The following is a 15,000-nucleotide window of genomic DNA, read 5'->3' on the forward strand; positions in this document are numbered from 1 at the left end:
CGAGTTCTCTCACATCAGGACACCTCTGGAGGACTCCCGTGAGATGGTCTACATAGTTCTTAGTTATAAGAACATTTTTAAGGTGTAATGTCTGTACGCCCTTGAAGCAGTCGGTGCTCATAAGATGTATATCGTTGGCCATAACGCCTGAAAATGTTAGATACTGAAGGCTGGGAGCTGCTTTGATGATCTTCCTCAATATCGTATTAATTCTGACAGAGTTAATTTGCAGCTGCCCACGAAAGACGATCTTTGTTAGTTCCGGGAGAATGTTGATATTCACAGCAAGCAAGAGCGCTATATCAGTCAAATGTACAATATTAAAGTAGAGTGTGAATTCCCTCAAAATGGGGCACAAGTTTAAGCAATGCAGGCCTTCTCTCAAGTCTACCGCCATGGTCACGTGAACTGTGAGCATTAAGAGGGTTTTGCCTACATTTGATAGAAGAAGTGAGAATCCATGCCTCTCTCTTGGCAGTCCCTGTTCAAAATTCTGTTGCAAGTATTGGGTTGCCCCTGGCAGACCAATCGGTTCGTAGTGTCCAATATCCGGAAGAATAAATAACTCCAAAGCATCGAAGTTGCCAAAAGAATCTATCAGGTAAGTTTCAATTCGGTTTCGCACAAACCAAGAGGATGAACCGCTGAGCTCAAGGATTCTTATGTTGCAGTACATGTCGTCGCTCAAAAATTTAACTGAACATCTCCTGAGCAATGGATTGGCATGTATCAGGGTGATGTGTCTCATCAAGCTCAACATTAAGGTGCCATTAAGATCCTGGCAGCAAGGCATTTCGCACATGTGGAAGTGCGGTTCGTTGACGTCGTTGATCACCAAGTTTTTATAAAATGTCCTGATTGCAAATTGGATGCCATGGAAGCTTTCGGTTCCCTCAGCGCAGCAGATGTACATCCTTTTTAGGTTTGGAAAGGTTATCTCAGCCCCCATCGGAGGATCTTTATAAGCTCCCCAAGCGATGTCCCTTTCCAATCCGCCTCTGAAGAAAAACTCGAACAAGTTACTTCTGCGGGAGCAGTGGCCCTCTCTCTTGATTCCTATCTCGGTGAGTCTCATGCTGCACTTCAGTGCAATCAAAGTCATGCCCTTCTTCCCCATGACGATTTCCCGTATGAAAATCTTCTTCAGGTCTGGAGTGTTGTCAAACAAGACCTCATAAGGAGAGACGAGGGCAAATTCCAAGGACCTGGTGTCCAAAAGCGATATGTTAAAAGGACCGAGATATTGTAGTAACATTGAGAGGGAGCCGCACGCTGATTGGGGTACCTGTGAAAAGAGAAAATTTTAGAAAGTGTTAAATTAGAATGGCTTAATCAGTCCTCGTAACCATGCCCTTAACATATTTTGAAGCTTATATCGATAAAGTACTGATAATTCAATAAACCTATTCAAACAGTAAAATCATCTGTAAATTCGCTGACCTCCCTTTAGTATTTGAATATTTCCATTGATAACAATAATGCCATTAGTAATAACTTCGAATATAATAAGGAAACATATGATTCTGAATTCAGGTATTTTTAAAATGAACGAGGTATCTTAGTTCTCATAATCTATCAGCCTTGTCATCATTGATAGCCAAAGACATACCTGAACTGTACCCAGTGTGAAGTCACCAACGTCATAGCAAAACAACAGCTGGATGACAAATTTGCACAATGGAGACACCACTTCAAAATCCTTTCTTAACTCTTTTGAGTTAAGTGTCTTCACGATTTCTTTACTGATCAATGAGCGGATGTTCTTGTAATGTGGAGGACAAAGGACACTGTCAGACCAGTAGTAATCCTTCATGAATTTGATGTGTGCCTGTCAATGGAGAAATTACATGATTAGATAATAACCAGAAATTAGCATTATTCCCTCTACAGTTAATTAAAGCTTGTAATTCATTATTGACACAAGAGTGAGCATATTTTTCTCCTGAAATTAGTAAAAGAAATGGCTCTCAAGTTTGATATGCACAAGTCAATGAACAATAGAATAATCAGTGTAGGTTGAAAACAAGGAAGGAAAATAGGAATAATAAAGAATATAGTAAGAGAGTCTCAACAACCTGAAGCATAATTTCTATATTATCCAAATATCCTTCAATCTCTACTAGACAATGTCTCATGATAATCACTTACCACCAAACTCTTTGTTGTCTTAGAGATCAAACTTATGTTCATAAGTCTGAATCCCCAGCCTGTCCTTGTTCTGAGACATTAAATTTATGTAAAAGATGTCTAGTTGTTCAGCCATGAAGTAATCGTGGAGAACTGGTAAGCAATAGTTGATGATAAGTCGGGCGGACGCTGTCGCTGAATAAGTTTTAAGGGATTTGGGTGTAGAGATCTTGGCCACCTGGTTCAGTTCCGTAGCCTGAAAGGAAGAAGCAAATCAGAATTTTTTTTTTATATCTAGAAAGGCTAAGCTGCATAACAATTAGAATAGACCCACTGTATTCCTAGTGTTGTAAGAGGCGACTGAAAGGAACGGGGCAAGGGGACTGTATAGTTACTTCCTGTGAGATATCAAAGAAGAGGAGTTGAGGGAGAGTGACTGCTCCATGCACCTTAGTTTTTTTGGGTGTCGAAATATGCTGGATATAATATGATAGAGAGTAAAAGATGTGAGATTGGAGGTATACTTTGAAATGGGAAAGACATATTGGCCTTTGTGGAACAAAGATAAAAATTATGGGTAAACTGATGTTTGGTGAGGTGACATATAGTGTCCGGGATTAACAGAAGAGGAGCAAGAGATGACGATGGATTTATTGCTGAGTGAATGGATGACAGGTGAAATACTGGAATGGAAGAACGTATCATCTAGGTTAATGTGGGTAAGAGATAGATTGGGTAGGGAATGTTTGGCTTTTATTATTCTGTATGGACTAGGTTGTGAGAAAAGTGAAGAGTGGAATGAATTAATTAAACGTGTAGGAGGACTGGGTAGAAGGAACTATGTACTTGTAATGGGTGCTGGAGAGGTAGAAGGTGTCATTGGTAAGTATGGCATGCCAGGTGAAACAGAGTGGTGGGAGACTGGTAAATATGTGTGTCGAACAAGAGCTGGTAATAAGTTACAGTTTTTTCAAAAAGATAGATCATAGCAAGTACAAGAGTGGCAAATGGAAGAGTGGTAGAAAGGTTATTAATGCACTGTTCATAACAAGAAGGATGGCAGCAAAAGAATGAGAAAATAGAGTGGGGTGATGTAAAAGGAAGGTAGTGAAGATTAAAAGTTGTGAATGCTTGCGTGCTTGGTCAAGGATTGAAACTGATAGATAGAGTGGGAGGTGAATCAGTTGTTTGCTGATGATACTGTATTGGTTTCAGACTTGGAGGAGAATCAGGGTCAATTAGTGACAGTTTAGGACGATGTATGAGAAAAGGAAATTGAGAGTTAGTGTGGGTGAGAGTAAGGACAAGGGAGGATGGTGCTGTGTTGAATGTTATGTAGAATTGAGAGTTTAAATACATTGGGTCCGTTGTTGGTACAAAGGGTGGATTGGAAGCAGGTGTTCGTCAGAGGGAATGAAGGATGTAAAATGTTTTGGGGGGAGTGAAGGTAGTTTTAAAGAATGGAGGGTTGAGATGAAATGAAGAGAGTTCTGTATGAGGAAGTGATTGTACCACTTGCAATGTATGGATTGGAGCTGTGGGAAAGGAAAGTAACAGGGAAACAGAAATTGAATGTGTTCGTGATGAAGTGTTTGAGGAGTATGGCAGGTGTATCTCGATTAGATATGGTTAGAAACGGAGTAGTGAGGTGAGAACGGGTGTAAAAAGAATTAGTAGGTAGGTTGGATGTTTTGAGGTAATTTAGCCATGTAGAAGGGAAGGATATATATATATATATATATATATATATATATATGTATATATATATATGTATATATATATATATATATATATATATATACAGTGATACCTCGGTAGTCGAACGACTCTATACTCGAACAATTCGGAGTTCGACCAAAATTTTCGAGAAATTTTTGCTGCGGTGCTCGACCAAAAATTCGGTACTCGACCAGCCGAACACGTGACGACCGCATGGGCTTTGTGATGATCGCGCCATCTCGGCCACTCTCGCTTGTTCGGGAAGCATCAGTTCTCTCGAGAGCGTCACTCAGACAACGCGCGATCAGCATTCGTTGTGATTTAGTGATTTTCAGTGCTTTTAATTGCTTTTTTAGCTTTCATAATGAGTCCCAAGAAAGTAATGAGTGTTAAGGGGAAGGAGAAGAGGAAAACAGTGCGAACAACGATCGAGTTGAAGAAGGAAATTATAGCGAAATATGAGAATGGTGTACGAGTGTCCGATTTAGCGGTAGAATACGGAATGGCGAAGTCGACCATTTCTACGTTTTTAAAGCATAAAGAAATGATTAAGAAGGCGAATGTTGCAACGGGAGTTACGGCGGTAACTAAGCAAAGGCCACAAGTGATTGAGGAGATGGAAAAGTTGCTTTTAATATTTATTAAAGAAAAACAGTTGGCCGGGGAAAGTGTTAGTGAAGCGTTCATTTGTGAAAAAGCGTTGCATATCTATGAAGAATTAGTGAAGAAAAGTCCGAGTACCAGTGAAAGTGATTCATTTACATTTAAAGCGAGCAGGGGTTGGTTTGAAAAGTTTCGTAATAGAACAGGTATTCATCGTGTTACTAGGCATGGGGAGGCAGCTAGTTCGGATCAAATTGCAGCCGATAAATACGTGGGGGAATTCGATCGGTACATAAATGAACAAAATTTGATCGCACAACAAGTCTTTAATTGTGATGAGACTGGGTTATTTTGGAAGAAAATGCCAGCCAATACGTACATTACCAAGGACGAGACGAAGATGCCAGGTCACAAGCCAATGAAAGATAGGCTAACATTGTTGCTGTGTGCAAATGCAAGTGGCGATTGCAAGATCAAACCCTTGTTAGTGTACCACTCGGACAACCCCCGGGTGTTCAAACGAAATAATATTTGTAAAAGTGCACTACCAGTTATGTGGCGCTCGAACACTAAATCTTGGGTCACAAGACAATTCTTTACTGAGTGGATAAACGAAGTGTTTGCCCCCCAGGTTAAGGCTTACCTCATTGAAAAGAGCTTGCCAATGAAATGTCTTCTGGTTATGGACAATGCTCCTGCACATCCTCCAGGTCTCGAGGATGACTTGAAAGAAGAATACAGCTTTATCAAAATCAAATTCTTGCCCCCCAATACTACTCCCATACTCCAGCCCATGGACCAACAGGTCATTTCAAACTTCAAAAAACTCTATACCAAGGCCCTTTTCAGAAAGTGTTTTGAAGTGACCAGTGACACGAAGTTGACCCTAAAGGAATTCTGGAAGGAACACTTCAGCATCCTCAACTCTGTTAACATGATTGACCAAGCTTGGCGAGGTGTGACCTATAGGACATTGAACTCTGCCTGGCGTAAGCTGTGGCCATCATGTGTCACAGAGAGGGAGTTTGAAGGTTTCCAACCAGAGGCGGGTCCAAGCACTGCTACCCCTGTAATTTCTGATGACACTGATGTCGTTGAGGAAATTGTTGTCATGGGCAGGAGTTTGGGGCTTGAGGTCGACAAGGATGATATTGATGAGCTTGTAGAAAGCCATTCTACCGAGTTGACTGTGGAGGAATTGTTGCACCTGCAACAACAACAGCAGCAGGATCTGATTGTGGAGCAGGAATCTTCAGAAGAGGATGAGGTAAGGGAGGATGTTCCAAGTTCTCTCATCAATGAAATTTGTTCCAAGTGGGCAGATGTGCAGGCTTTTGCTGAAAAATACCACCCAGAAATTGCAGTAGCAAACCGGGCAGTGCATATGTTTAATGATAGTGTCATGTATCATTTTCGAAGAATACTGCAGAGGAGGAAGAAACAATTAACAATAGACCAGTTTTTCACAAAAGAAAAGAAAGCTGCTACATCAAAGCCTGTTTCTCCTCCAAAGAAGAGACAAAGAAGAGAAGAAACCCCTGAAATAGATCTGCCCACCCTTTCATTGGAGAGAGAAACAACTCCTGAAGGAGAACTACCCCGCCACATCATGGAAGGGGACTCTCCTTCCAAGCAGTAACCTCCCCCTTCCATCCTCTCCACATCCATCCCTGTATGCCATCGAACCGCTGCTCAAAGGTATGTTCACTACAGTACAGAAAATGGTTTAAAATTGTTTTATTTTAGTACAGTAAATGGTTTAAAATTGTTTTATAGGATTTTCTGACCAATTTCATACACATTTAGATAATTATTGTTGTTTAGGTACACGTTTTATTAATATTTTGGGCCTGTTCGAGTGCTTGGGAACGGAATAGAATATATACCATTATTTCTTATGGGGAAAAAAAATTCGGTACTCGAACAAATCGGAGGTCGAACACGGATCTCGAACGGATTATGGTCGAGTACCGAGGTATCACTGTATATATATATTTCTATATATACATATATATATATATATATATATATATATATATATATATACAAACACACACACATATATATATATATATATATATATATAATATTGATCTATATATATGTATATATATATATTTATATATATATATATATATATATATATATATATATATATATATATATATATGTATATATATATATATGTATATATATATATATATATATATATATATATATATATATATATATATATATATATATATATATATATGTATATATATATACAAACACACATATATATATATATATATATATATATATATATATAATATTGATCTATATATATGTATATATATATATATATATATATATATATATATATATATATATATATATACACACACACACACACACACACATATATATATATATATATATATATATATATATACATGTATGTATATATATATATATATATATATATATATATATATATATATATATATATATATAATATTGATCTATATATATGTATATATATATGTTATATACAAACATTTTATAGTGCCCAATTAGAGAGAAAGGAAACAATAATATGATTTGTTTGCCATTTCATAATTGTTACTTAGATGTTATACCCCTTTTGAAAAAACTAGACATTGCTGTAGTGTTTAAATATAATTGTACATTAAAAACATGTTAATTAAGAATAGTTCTGGAAATGATAATAATGTAATATATAGCATTCCTTGTTCAGAGTGTAACCTACTTTATATTGGCCAAACATCAAAAAGTATACCATATCCATCCATATACCAAAGGCACTTCCCCCAATTTTGGGGGGTAGCCAACAACAACAAGAAACAAAACAAAAAGGGGACCTCTACTCTCTACGTTCCTCCAGCCTAACCAGGGACTCAGCTGAGTTCAGCTGGTACTGCTAGGGTGCCACAGCCCAACCTCCCACATTTCCACCACAGATGAAGCTTCATACTGCTGAGTCCCCTACTGCTGCTACCTCCGCGTTCATCTAAGGCACCGGAGGAAGCAGCAGGGCCTACCGGAACTGCGTCACAATCGCTCGCCATTCATTCCTATTTCTAGCACGCTCTCTTGCCTCTCTCACATCTATCCTCCTATCACCCAGAGCTTTCTTCACACCATCCATCCACCCAAACCTTGGCCTTCCTCTTGTACTTCTCCCATCAACTCTTGCATTCATCACCTTCTTTAGCAGACAGCCATTTTCCATTCTCTCAACATGGCCAAACCACCTCAACACATTCATATCCACTCTAGCCGCTAACTCATTTCTTACACCCGTTCTCACCCTCACCACTTCGTTCCTAACCCTATCTACTCGAGATACACCAGCCATACTCCTCAGACACTTCATCTCAAACACATTCAATTTCTGTCTCTCCATCACTTTCATTCCCCACAACTCCGATCCATACATCACAGTTGGTACAATCACTTTCTCATACAGAACTCTCTTTACATTCATGCCCAACCCTCTATTTTTTACTACTCCCTTAACTGCCCCCAACACTTTGCAACCTTCATTCACTCTCTGACGTACATCTGCTTCCACTCCACCATTTGCTGCAATAACAGACCCCAAGTACTTAAACTGATCCACCTCCTCAAGTAACTCTCCATTCAACATGACATTCAACCTTGCACCACCTTCCCTTCTCGTACATCTCATAACCTTACTCTTACCCACATTAACTCTCAACTTCCTTCTCTCACACACCCTTCCAAATTCTGTCACTAGTCGGTCAAGCTTCTCTTCTGTGTCTGCTACCAGTACAGTATCATCCGCAAACAACAACTGATTTACCTCCCATTCATGATCATTCTCGCCTACCAGTTTTAATCCTCGTCCAAGCACTCTAGCATTCACCTCTCTCACCACTCCATCAACATACAAGTCAAACAACCACGGCGACATCACACATCCCTGTCTTAGCCCCACTCTCACCGGAAACCAATCGCTCACCTCATTTCCTATCCTAACACATGCTTTACTACCTGTGTAGAAACTTTTCACTGCTTGCAACAACCTTCCACCAACTCCATATAACCTCATCACATTCCACATTGCTTCCCTATCAACTCTATCATATGCTTTCTCCAGATCCATAAACGCAACATACACCTCCTTACCTTTTGCTAAATATTTCTCGCATATCTGCCTAACTGTAAAAATCTGATTCATACAACCCCTACCTCTTCTAAAACCACCCTGTACTTCCAAGATTGCATTCTCTGTTTTATCCTTAATCCTATTAATCAGTATTCTACCATACACTTTTCCAACTACACTCAACAAACTAATACCTCTTGAATTACAACACTCATGCACATCTCCCTTACCCTTATATAGTGGTACAATACATGCACAGACCCAATCTACTGGTACCATTGACAACACAAAACACACATCAAACAATCTCACCAACCATTCAAGTACAGTCACACCCCCTTCCTTCAACATCTCAGCTTTCACACCATCCATACCCGATGCTTTTCCTACTCTCGTTTCATCAAGTGCTCTCCTCACTTCCTCTATTGTAATCTCTCTCTCATTCTCATCTCCCATCACTGGCACCTCAACACCTGGAACCGCAATTATACCAGTCAGATTAAAACAGCATTAGGTGGCTGTCTCCAGGGGTTCTCTTAATAATGCTTTGGCCACCCACTGGTTAGGGTCAAGTCACGGAATTGGTTGGTCAAAGACGGAAAAAGTAATCCATGTACATGACTATATCCAAAGGAATATTGTTGAATCATTTTTAATCTCCTGTACTAAAGTAGAAATTTGAATCTAAGGTCAGGTCTGTTTTCCGTTAATCCAGTATTATCCTTTTATCTAAACTCTGACTTCTCCGGAATTATTAAGAAACTGATAGCTGTTGGATCCCCTTCTCCAGTATGAATACGATGTCTTTGTATATGTATTCTCATTGCTGAGTTTGATAATGTCCTGAGTGGATGAAAGTACTAACTCCAATCTAGTCTTTTTCATTTTTCCTTTCGTGGCTATAATACACAAACACACACGCACATATACATACATACACACACACACACACACACATATATATATATATATATATATATATATATATATATATATATATATATATATATATATATATGTATATATATGTATATACACATGAATTTATATGTATATATGCATATATATATATATATTTATATTTAAAAAAAATATATATATATATAGATTATATATATATATATATACATATATATATATATATATATATATATATATATATATATATACATATATATATGCATATATATATGCATATATATATGCATATATATATGCATATATATATATATATATATATATATATATATAAATGTTTATATATATACTGTATATATACACACACACATATATATATATATATATATATATATATATATATATATATATATATATATATATATATATATATATATATGTTCTCTCTCTCTCTCTCTCTATATATATATATATATATATATATATATATATATATATATATATATATATATATATATCTCCTTCTCTCTCTCTCTTTATACATATGGACGTGGGGGAGAAGGAACTTGGCTGTAGGTTTGTTGGAGGTACTAGGAAAAGGCGTACAATTTGGTGGAATGACGAAGTAAAAGGTGCAATAAAGATGAAGAACAAAAGGCACAGGAAGTGGATGAAAGAAAGGAACCAACAGACTAGAGAAGAATATGTATCTTCTAGGAATCAATCAGAAGAGATTAAGAGAAGATCACGGATAAATGCATGGATTAAACTTGGAGGCGAATTGGCAGATGATCTCAAGAAAAATAAGAAGATGATCTTTGCAGTTGCAAAATCATACAGGAAAGATAATAGAAAACAATATAATATAAAGGATGAAAATTGAAACATTATTGGCACAGCTACAGAACTTAATGAGAAATGGACTACTTATTTCAATAGGTAAAAGCCCAGGGTATGATAATATACCAATTGAGTTATTCAAAGAGGGAGGGGACCTAGCAAAGCAGATATATGACCTAACCTTGTCATTCTGGTTAGAGAGCATGGTTACTGAAGACTGGGGAAAACATATTTCTGTACCCTTTTATAAAGGTAAAGGTGATTCAGGCAAATGCGAAAATTATAGAGGTATAACGCTCATATGTCATGCAGCAAAACTTTGAGAGGATTTTAGAAAAAGGGCGCGACACATCATTGAACCTCAGCTAGGCGAAGAACAGCACGGATACAGAAAGGACAGAAGTACATCAGATCTCATATTCGCCTTGAGGCTTGTTATTGAAAAATCATGGGAATACAATAAGCCACTGTATATAGCATTTATTGATTTGGAAAAGACATTTGACTCTGTACTTAGGAACAAATTGTGGAGGTTCTTGGGAGAGGTTTATGGACTCGACGGTAGATTGGGAGCTGCAATAAAGAGCACGTACGAACCATATATGAATAATGTAAGGACTGGATACAAGAATGAAAATTGGTTTAGAGTAACAACAGGTGTTAAGCAGGGAAGCGTTCTTTCCCCACTCTTGTTCATTGCATAGATAGATGTAATTATAAGAAGTTTTAAGGAAAGAATAAATATTTCAGGAGACATTATGATTTTTGCTGATGATATTGCTTTCTGGACATATGATCGGGAGGAACTAGAAAGAGCATGGATAGCCTTGAACGATTGTTTAACAGAAGCTGGACTGAAAATGAACATTAATAAAACAGAAATATTAACAATCAACAAACAACAAGCTCCAATGAACATCATGATAAGAAATACGGTAATTAAGGACACCAACGCATTCAAGTATTTAGTGTGTATGTTTACAAACAACGGCTATAAGAACAAAGAAAAAATTACTGAACGAATAAAGAAATATAATAAATGCTCTGGAGCACTCTATCCAATTATGAGAGATGCATTCCTATAGAAGTAAAGTAAACCATATTTGAAGGATTACTAACACCAATCATGACATATGAATCAGAGAGCTGGACAATGACCATCAAAGACTGCAGCAGAAGGATGGTTGGGGTATCTCCTATGTTGAACAAGATTGAGAAGGGACAGCTGAAATGGCTGGGACATTTAATTAGAATGGATGGAAATAGAATTGCAAGGAAGAGATGAGACTGGACGCCTGGTGGGAGGATATCAAGAGGTAGACAACGTAAACACTGGAGGGATGGAACTGAAGAGATTTTGACAAAGAACAGCATGCCAACAATTGAACAGCTGAGAAGAGAGGGAATTTTTGAAAACAGAATTGAGTGGAAAAGACAACTGATTCCACTGACAGGCTGAAAGCCTACCTGGGAGTGGAAGTGAAGTGAAGATATATATATATATATATATATATATATATATATATATATACAATATATATGTATATATATGTATATATATAAATATAATTATAAAATATATATATATATATATATACATATATATACTATATTTTTATACATATATGTAATATATATATATATATATATATATATACATATATGTACTATATTTTTATACATATATGTAATATATATATATATATATATATATATATATACAATTTATATATATATATATATATATATACAATTTATATATATATATATATATATATGTATATATATATATATATATATATATATATATATATATATACAATTTATATATATATATATGTATATATATATATATATATATATATATATATATATACAATTTTATATATATATACATATATATATATATATATATATATATATATATATATATATATATACATACATAAATATATGAATATATATCTACATACAAACACTAACACCCATATATATATATATATATATATATATATATATATATATATATATATATATATATATATATATATATATATATATATATATATATATATATAATATATATAATATAATATATATAATATATATAATATATATATATATATATATATATATATATATATATATATATATATATATATATATATTTATATATACATATGCCTCAACTGAAAAGGAGTACAATTTAACCATAAAAGAAACACTTTCTGGTACAACTCAGGAACATAAATGGTGGTCTACCCTTAAATCTGCACTCTTTGGTGTAGATGCAACAGTTCCTCATTTACTTAAACCAGATGGCTCAGTCACTCACTGTCCAAAGGAAAAGGCAACCCTTTTGGCTGATGTTTTTGACAGTAAACAGAGTAATGAAAAACTTGAACTTCCTCATTCCTGTTTTCCTGAGGCTAAACTAACTAGTTTAGCTTTTCGATCTCGTGAGATTAAAGCTCTGTTGATGGACCTTGATGCTTATGGAGGTGTAGACCCAAATGGTATTTTTCCTTTGTTTTTTATAAAGACAGCAGATTTCTTAGCTCCAAAGTTATCTGTTATTTTGCGCAAGTTAGCAAGAAGAGGAGCTTTTAGCACTAGTTGGAGAATTGGTAATGTTACTCCTCTATGTAAATGTGTTTGTGGTAGCTCAAGTCCCACTGATTACCGCCCAATTTCCATAACTCCCATATTATCTAAAGTTTTTGAACGTCTTCTGGCAAAACGTCTTAATAGGTTTGCTGAAGGTAATCATCTACTCCCTAGTTTGCAATTTGGTTTTCGTAAAGGCCTTGGAGCATGTGATGCCCTTCTTACAATCTCCAATGCTGTACAGAAATCCCTTGATTGTGGTCGGGAAGTTCGTATGATTGGCCTTGATTTTAGTGCTGCCTTTGACCATGTTAATCATGAGGCCCTTGTTTTCAAACTGAAACAGTTGGGAGTGGGTGGGTCGTTTCTTAGCATTATTATTGATTTTTTAAGTAATAGATCCCAAAGAGTTGTTGTTGATGGGCACCATAGTGATTATAGGAATGTGATATCCGGTGTTCCACAGGGTAGTGTTCTTGGCCCATTACTTTTCATACTATATACACATGACATGTGGTTTGGCCTAGAAAACAAGCTTGTTGCATATGCAGATGATGCTACTCTCTTTGCATCAATTCCATCCCCTGAATGTAGATCTAGGGTTGGTGAATCCCTTAATAGAGATTTAGCTAGAATTAGTGCATGGTGCAAATTATGGGGTATGAAGTTGAATCCTAACAAAACTCAAAGTATGATTGTAAGTAGGTCAAGGACGGTGGTTCCTCAACATCCGGATCTCAGTATTGATAATGTTTCTTTAAATATGTATGACTCTTTCAAAATTTTAGGTGTGATTCTCGACAGTAGATTTACTTTTGAGAAACATATAAGGTCTGTGTCTTCTTCAATTTCACAAAAAATAGGCTTATTGAGAAAGTCTTTCAAGATTTTCGGTGATCAATCTATTCTGAAGAAGTGTTTTAATTCTTTCATTCTACCTTGTTTTGAGTATTGTTCTCCTGTCTGGTCTTCAGCTGCTGATTCTCATCTTAATTTGTTGGACAGAAACTTACGGTCTATTAAATTTCTTATTCCTGATCTAGATATTGATCTCTGGCACCGTCGTTCAATTAGTTCATTATGCATGTTGCATAAGATTTTTCACAACTCTGACCATCCTTTACATTCAGATCTCCCTGGACAATTCTATCCTGTTCGTAATACTAGGCAGGCAGTTAATTCTAATAGCCAGGCCTTCTCCATCACGAGGCTCAATACTACGCAGTACTCTAGAAGTTTTATTCCAGCTGTGACCAAGTTGTTGAATGATCTTCCTAATCGGATGGTTGAATCAGTAGAACTTCAAAAGTTCAAAGTTGGAGCAAATGCTTTTTTGTTGACCAGGCGGACATAGTCTTTTTATAGTTTATTTATGACATATTTGTTTTTGATGTTGTTGATAGTTTATTATATGACATGTCTGTTTTGACGTTGTTTCTTATTTTAGAATGATTTATTGTTAATTTGTTCTCTTCATTTATTTATTTCCTTATTTCCTTTCCTCACTGGGCTATTTTTCCCTGTTGGAGCCCCTGGGCTTATATCATCTTGCTTTTCCAACTAGGGTTGTAGCTTGGATAGTAATAATAATAATAATAATATATATATATATATATATATATATATATATATATATATATATATTAATATATATATAAATGTAAATATATTTATGATTATATATATATATAATTATATATATATATATATATATATATATATATATATATATATATATATTAATATATATATAAATGTAAATATATTTATGATTATATATATATAATTATATATATATACATATATATATATATATATATATATATATATATATATATATATATATATATATATATATATATATATATATATATATATATATACATAAATATATGTCTATATATCTGCATACACACACTCACACCCATATATATATATATATATATATATATATATATATATATATATATATATATATATATATATATATATCTATATACATACATATATATATTTGTCTAAAAATATCTACATACGCACACTCACACACA

This window comes from Palaemon carinicauda, chromosome 39, assembly GCF_036898095.1.
Source record: "Palaemon carinicauda isolate YSFRI2023 chromosome 39, ASM3689809v2, whole genome shotgun sequence".
Classification (NCBI taxonomy): domain Eukaryota; kingdom Metazoa; phylum Arthropoda; class Malacostraca; order Decapoda; family Palaemonidae; genus Palaemon; species Palaemon carinicauda.